Source organism: Harmonia axyridis, chromosome 5 (genome assembly GCF_914767665.1).
Source record: "Harmonia axyridis chromosome 5, icHarAxyr1.1, whole genome shotgun sequence".
Classification (NCBI taxonomy): Eukaryota; Metazoa; Arthropoda; class Insecta; order Coleoptera; family Coccinellidae; genus Harmonia; species Harmonia axyridis.
Genome location: NC_059505.1, coordinates 15,660,404 through 15,669,123, shown reverse-complemented (window position 1 = coordinate 15,669,123; position 8,720 = coordinate 15,660,404).

The following is an 8,720-nucleotide window of genomic DNA, read 5'->3' as shown; positions in this document are numbered from 1 at the left end:
GAATCATTTTTGCATATGACCTATACCTTGTTTTCGAAGCATAAGGGTGATACAGGGTGTGCAACGTCATTTCTAACCAATATTCTTTTGAATGTGGTCAGTTATGTATAACCTTTGAAGTTACGATTTTTGGCGAATTTGAGTATATTTGAGTGCTCAATTCAGAAAAGGTAAAGAATCTTGAGAACAAAAATTAAAAATGGCGGAAAACCTACAACGTTTGAAATTTTCTTCCTCGGTGTTCAAATTGAATTTAATTTTCTGATTCAACTTATTTTTCTAAGTATTTCTGTGAAAAAATTCTTCCAAAAATCGGACAAAATTTTTTTTCGCTAACAGCGAAAAATAAATTTCACCCGAAATTGATGAAATTTCTCACGATTACCCTTTTTTTATACCTAATACGAATATGAAAACAGAATAGAAAAATATCAAACGGTTCCTTCATTACAGTCATTCAAATTTCTCTTCGCTCCTCTAACATAATTGAAAAAAACAACAGGTTGGGCTAGGAGGGGCAAAATTTTGAAATTGCACTGTCGAGACATTCCAGATGGTAATATAAAATTATCAAAAAGCTAAAAAAATTCGCTATAGTTTCAATGAATCGCTGTGGGGGAGTCGAACTCTCGACCTCTCGAGGTATTACCCAGAATGTAAATTCGAACTGATGCAACAATATTATATCTATTAATATTAGTTTTCGTTACCAACAATTCAGAGAATTTGACAGTGTATTCGCATTTGAATATTATTTTGAAATTCTTCTGATGATGTGCTGTTTATTCTCACGTTTGTGGAATATGCAATTATTTTCAAAAATTTCTCCAATAATAAAATACCATTAATATCTGGAAAATTATTGAAGTACTCAACAGCTGCAAATTTCCCTTAATTTCCTACCTGGAGAATTCGCTTCAATTTTAAATTCGTTTCAAGGAACTTGCAAAATAGTATTCAGGGAAATGCGAACACACTGTCAAATTCTCTGAATTGTTGGTAACGCAAATTAATATTGTTGCATCAGTTCAAATTTACATTCTGGGTAATACCTCGAGCGGTCGAGAGTTCGACTCCCCCTCAGAGATTCATTGAAATTACAGCTGATTTTTTTTTAGCTTTTTGATAATTTTATACTACCATCTGGAATGTTTCGACAGTGCAATTTCAAAATTTTGCTCCTCATAGCCCAACCATTTGTTTTTTTCAAATATGTTAGAGGAGCGAAGAGAAATTTGAATGGCCGTTATGAAGAAACCATTTAATATTTTTCGATTCAGTTTTCATATTCGTATTAGGTATAAAAAAAAATATAATCGTGAGAAATTTGATCAATTTCGGGTGAAATTTATTTTTCGCTGTAGATATGTAAAAAAAAATTTTGTCCGATTTTTGGAAGAATTTTTTCACAGAAATACTTGAGAAAATAAGTTGATTCAGAAAATGAAATTCAATTTGACTACCGAGGAAAAAATTTCAAACATTGCAGGTTTTCCGCTTTTTTGAATTTTTTTTCAAGGTTCTTTACCTTTTCTTAATTGAGCACTCAAAAATACTCTGATTTTATAAATATCGTAACTTCAAAGGTTATACATAACTCAATAGAATATTAGTCAGAAATGACGTTGTACACCCTGTATCTCCCTTATGCTTCGAAAACGAGGTATATGTCATAAGACAAAAATGATTCTTCCGGTGTCATCTACATGACTATATAGGTTTGTCCAGTATAAAATGAAACAGCCTGTAGAAAAGCAAAAATGAAGATCGAAATCTTTCACCAAAAAAGTTCAAAACCCTTATTTAAGCCGGGGTTCGAAGATCATTGACAACTTAAACAATATAGTTCATTAACATTTTTATCATTTCTTCCCAAGGTTCAATCCAATTCAAAAGTGCTAAAATACTATTTGACCATGTCTTAGATTCTCCATCACAGGTCGCAGTGCAAATCCGGCAATCTGGTGGGAGTTTGGAAGTGTTGTTTGCCTTGGTGCGCCCCGGCCGAAGGCAAAACTTCAACTTCTTCTCCTCCAACACCCCCTGAGGCAGCAACAGAGGCACCATCACGTCTGAGACAGCCATCTCCCCTTCATGATATCCAGGAGGAGGAACCTGAAACGGACTTACTAGTAGAAGAGGAGCTCAGTGAGGAACTGAATGAACCGAAAGAATTCAAAACCGTCGCGTTGAGATCTAGTCACAAAAGAAGCAGAAGGAATGTTCAATCGCCTTCGCCGAATTTGTCGTTGAGATCAGCAAAGAAGAGGCAGAAAACAAAGTCTATAACAAGTAGTACTGCGAGTGAGGTTTCGTCATCTACGCTTTCAGCTCCTGTAACTGGAAAGATGCAGGCCGAACAGGGATCCATTGGTGATCTGCAGAAGTACCACAACAGATATTTGCGGAATAGAAGACACACTTTGGCGAATGTTCGGTAAGAGATCATTTTATATATTAGGTATAATGTTTTTATCCATCGATCGACTTAAGGTGTCGATTACATCTTTTTCATGTTTTCCTTTGCGTTTGGTACAAAAATTTTTCCGGAATTAAACCATATGTATCATTATTCAACACTCATTATTTTGCTAACAAAGTAAGCCCATTCAAAATCACATACATTCGAAAAAGAATCAGCACATCTTCAGAATATGTTTCTAATAGATATTCAAGGACCATTAAGCGCACCAGCCTAAAAACCTCTTTCGGTCCTCCTAGAGCATAAAACGATTGCTCTTATGTGATAAGAAGAAAGAGTATTGGAAACAGCAAAATGGAGATACAGTAAAATGGTACATAAGCGTAAAACTTTGCTGCCGACGTTGTTTTTTCTAAAATTCGATGATTTATTGAAAGAACTGGTTTTACATTCATGATTCAAAGTGTTGTCCATCGATGGTCACTACTTTCTCACATCTTTTGGGCAGCGTACGAATCCCGCGTTAAAAAAAAACTGGTCATCTTTTGAAGCGATCCACGAATCGATCAAATTTGTTACTTCCTCATAAGACCGGAAGTGCTGGTCAGTCCGTGGTCAGGCCGTGTGCCATTGATCGAAACAAGTAATAGTCCGAGAGAGAAACGTCTGAAGAATACGGCGACTGGGGAAGGATTTCCTATTTCATCGTTTCCAAGTATGTCTTGACCACTTTCGCAACATGGGGACAAGCATTGTCATGCTTTAAAATTTATCATGTCTCTTGTTGTATTGCGGCCGGTTTTCTTTCAATGCTCGGCTTAAATACATTAATTGCGTTCGATGACGATCGCCTGAAATTGTTTCAATCGGTTTCAACAACTCATAATACAGTACGCCGTGCTGATCCCACCAAATAATGAACAAGACCTTGGAAACGTGAAAATTCGGTTTGGCCCATGATTTTCTGCGCTTGGTATTATCGTATTGAATCAATTTTCACAATGCGATGCAGAAAACTCTTCCGTATTTGCATTGCAAGCAGTTGTTCACAAGCAAACAAACGCTGTTCAATATCTCTCCTTTTTTCTGATTCATTTCAGGCGTTTCGAAATGGCCTGTTACGTCATTTCCAATGATCCTACCAATTCTTGCGTTTGACACGAGTCTTGATCAATTAATGCCCCCATTTCTGAATCTTCGAAAACTATCTCTCTTCCACCGGCATGTTGGACCTCGACGTCACCGCTCTTGAAGCATTGAAACCACTCTCGACAAGTTCTTCCACTAATAGTGGCCTCATTATAGTATTTGAGAGCTTTCGATGGACCTCAACCGCAGATTTCTTCATCTCAAAGAAGAAAATTGAAACCTCCCGCAAATGACGAGAATTAGGCTCGTAAGCTAACGTGTTTGAAAGAGAATAACTTCATAATGCAGACACAATTCGACTAATATTTCGATGGCGTTATGTTTACAAATACCACAGCTCATTGTATGACATCTACGATCTATTTATTTCGACTACCACTTACCGCTACAGCTATCTATTGCAAAACGACGGAAGCAAAGTGGTTAAGATTTGTTTTTTCCACAACGGTAGCCTCTTGAGATGAATCGTGATTGTAGTTCGAAATCCGTAAAATTTATCTAGACGAGTCTGATATTTTTCGGTAAATATGATCTCTTAAAGACTGCATAATCGCGTACACTTTATCAACATACTGTTACATCTCCTGCCAAGGATTCCGAGAGAGAGTTAATTGAGAAAAAATATTGATATTTTCACTGTTTATTCTCTTCAATTTTTTTCCTCCAATTTTGGTTCAGTTCGAGGACGATATTATAAAGCTTGTCATCAGGTTTGCATGTGAAACTTCCGGACTTATGTGCCATGAATGAATTCGGAATGAGCGACACAACGATTTATGTCTATGACCCTTTTATGACTTGTCTGTGAGGGATCGGTGTGCTCTTTCCTCGTTGCCATATCTACCTAGCATATCAGGAAAGTCTCATAGAAATCAACTAAATAAATAATGTTTAGCTCATTTCTGGGAGTGCGTCCTTACCCTATCGGGAAAAGGTATATCTAACATGTCAGTGTGAGTTAGAAAATTTTCAATATCCACCATAACAAATGCGGGAAACTTTTTAACACCATACCGCAAGGTAGTCACAACCCATCTGAGCATAAACCATGAAGCTATACAAGAACTATAATAGGATTTCTGAAACTTTCAAATTTATGAACAGGAATGAATTTAAACAAAAATAGTTCAAAAAATCCTTCTACACAATTGGTGAATTTTAGGTTGTCCATTTTGAATAGTTTGTGTACGAGTGTGTTTTGTCCTGTTTGACCTTTAGTTGTTTATTGTTATTCATTCAAACCTTGGTTGAACTCATATTATTGAAATTACAACCAGTTGAATTGACATTATTTGTATTTTCTAATGATATTTTTATGATTAATTTATGATTTTCAACTGAATTATCTGAAATTTTGAACTATTGTTGACATTATTTGTATATTTTGATGACATTTCAATGATACTAATTAAATTCACCGATGTTTTGACGCCCCATAAAAATGTTGCTGAATTGAAATTATTTACTCATACTCATACTCACTGAATAAATAATATCAAGGAATAGTTATTGACGGATTACGGAGATGCTACACTAACCCTCTGAACCTTCGAAGACGCTGAATTGGTGGTAGTGCTCGATGAAGATCTATGCCAAACGCTAGAAGAGCTTTCTCCAGCATCAGAACTGATCCGATAAAATGATTTAAGAGCATGACAAATCTCGGCCACTCGTTGCTTAATTCGTTAAAACCTATCTGGAACGCTCAAATGGGACGTCCTACTCCACCAACCCTATTCGAGCTTTACCAGAAAAATTGGAAAAATTTGAAGCTAACAATAGGCGATACTTAGAACTTTGAATCCATTGTAACCAATCAAGGGCGGTCCTAGCCTTAAATTTTGGGGGGGTCACCGTTATGAGTTTTTGGATGGGACTATTTCGTACCTTGTCTGCTCAAAACGCATATTAAGTGTTAGGATGTTCCATTTGGGGGGGTCATGACCCCCTTGTCCGGGACCGCGCTTGTAACAAATCTTTCACAATCAAGTGGTGAGCGTGCTAGTGAGAATGACAAAGAGTTTTCTAGTACAAAGACAATTTTTATGTTGTTGCAATATATATTTTCCCATTCTTGAAACCTTCAGTTTCAATATGCAGAAAAAAAGGATCATGAAATAGTAAAAATGATTTAAAGTGAATAAATATAAACACAATGCAGATGTCCCAATGTTCGACACCTGAAAAATATGAATAATAAATCACCGATATGTGAGAGGACCAATGTTCGACACTGTGGCAAATCGAAGGGGGGTACACGTAATATATTCATATTTATATGAATTGTGAATGAAACACTATAGAAAAATATATTTCAATCTATAATAAAACCGAAAGGTAAATATAAATTCTTAAATAAAGTTGAAAAACCAAAAAAATACTTTGGCACACAATCAATTTTCAGGAATTATTTTCTCCATTTCAGGTACTTCATATATAATATTTATTCATTTGTTTTGGTACCGCAATCATACCTACTATTAGTTTTTACCCTAAAATATCATCGACATTTTGCCATAGATTTTATAGTATAAACTGGTCGGTACCTTATGGACCGAATTTCTGAACACAAAAGAGACTCCCTTAACATCCTCAATCCATTGAAGAACAAAAAAGAAAATAATACTGCATTAGCGGAGCACGTAAGAAATCTCCTTCATTCATTTAATTTCGATCCGGGCTCAGTAGGAATATTAGGTAGGCAGACAAATTTAAAGAAACGGTTATTACATGAGATGATATCCATAAAACAGGACAAAAATTCCATCAATAAGAGAAATGACATAGAAAATCTGAATACCGCGTACTATTATTTAATAGGAAAAATGAAAGATTGAGATAAGTTGTTGTCCAACCAAGATTAAAAGCGCACACTCCATAAACAACTGATATGCCAACCTCAGTTTTTAAAAAGTCCTTTCTCTAATTCTGTGGTTATTCCGTTCATTCTTCCACATCTTGTAAAACAAAATCGTGCGAGAATATATCAGAAACGAACAGTTTTCATGGTTATATTTTATTATTATATGTTTGAACTCCGAAATTTCCGCCACGGCTTTATCTGTCAATTCATCAATTTGCCTTAAAGAAATCAGTTCTGCCAACCAACATTTTTCAATGCAAAAATCACTAAAATATATTTATGGAAATATTTCATTAATTTCAATGAAAATGCAATGAATTAGAGAAAATAATGTATAATACTCGTACAGGGTGGGCAAATAAGCGAGGTAAGCGGCTATATCTCAGGAACCACTCATCGTAGAGACTTGCGGTAAAAAATTTTACCACTAAAGTAAACAAAATAAAACACTGGAAATTGTTTTGAAGTTCATACCTCCACCGCTAGGGGGCGTAATAGCTATCGTCGAGTAGAAAAATGCATTTTACTCGAAAAATTTTCATATTAAGTTGGGAAAAAAATATCATCACTGTAAACCTTGGAAAATTCTCTATCTGTTTGAATTGTCACTTTCGATTTTGCGACATCAAATAAGGGTGGGGGAAAGATGGAAATCTGACTGATTGAAATGTCTGTAACTTCAGTTTGGCTCAACATTTTTGAGCAAATTAGATCTTATTTGAGAGACAACATCTTGTTGATTAAGGAAAAAATATACTCATGATGAATTTGATTCAGCTGCTTCCGATAGGGAGCGCTAAGTCAGAAGTTTATTGTTTTGTTCATTTTTCTCTGAAATTTCAAATGTAATGATAGGATTTTCGTAACAGAAACAGAAATTTCATTGAATTTGCATGAAAAAACCTGAAGGTCGCAAAGCGATAATTTTAGGCGTTCTGAAGTTATGGCCGAAAGAAGATATTCTCCAACTGATGCACTGCGAAAAACCAAATTGAGTCTTCAGGTTCTAACACAAACAGAAACCCCATCAAATTTGTATGAAAAAACCAAAAGGTCGCAAAGCGATAGCTTCAGGCGTTCTGGAGTTATTTCCAACATTTTAATTATTGACAACGGAACCACACAAAGTGAAAATGTAAGTCGACAACTCTAGTCAAAACACGATATTTTTTTAACATGTTTCCTCACTTTCTGATATTGTATGTTTGTAAAGTTTTTAAAAATAAGATTTCAACTTTTAATGTTGTAATTTCGTGCATCTGTATTTGATTGTTGTTCTTGTTGTTCCATTTCAGAGCCCTGATGAAGACTTTGAAACAAAGTCGAAACTAGTTGGCCTTTTTTACAAAAAGTTGGTTTTGTAAATGAATCCCTGACCTAGAAACCTGTTAAAGATCACCGAATTTATAGTATATGATTGTTAGGAGATGTCTATAACTATACAGAAACTTATTAAACGATCACCATAGTCATATATATCATATTGATCAGTTTCCGAAAAAGCCTGATTTTTATCTCTCAATCTCTCCACTTTTTCTATTCATCTGTGTATTTTATTTATTTTTTTGGTAATTTTCTTTCCTCTTTTTTTTGCAATGTCTCATTTTTAAATTTTTTTTTCTGTACTGTCTTTTTTTTTCAATATTCTTTTGCACACTATTTTTTTTTCTGTGATATATATGCCTTCTTGCATTACCATTCAATGTAATTGTATTTTTGTTTCTTTGTTTTCGGTTATTTCTGATAATTGTTTGAATTTCTTAAGAAGGTCACAACAGAGCATTCTTGAAAGGAAAGGAGATATTTTCTTCTTCGGATATTCTCTTTATCGATGTTTTTTCTATTGAAACTTGATAATTTTTTTTCCGGCGGACACAGCATTTTTCTTGTCTTCTTCTGTATATTGTAACCTTTTGGCTATTTTGGAAATGTTTTTGTGACTGGAAATTGAATATAACTAATAACCGTCACATGAATTATCCGATTCTCGACATTCTCGAAAGAATGGTCAATTAAATCATCAAACAGAGTCATAATCGAATGGTGATTGATGTAGGGGGTAATTTCAAATATTTTTTGAACTGGATATGATAACAGAACTTGAATAATAATCAATAGTTTCCCGTGAAAAAGATGATTATTCTTAATTATCGACATAAGGTCATACCATTTATCGACATAAAGTTAAACGTTGTATCGACATCAACATTTTTTGTACTCCCATTTGATAATTTGACGAAAAACAATTTGTCGATATTTGGTACATAGAAAATTTGGGGTCTGTTG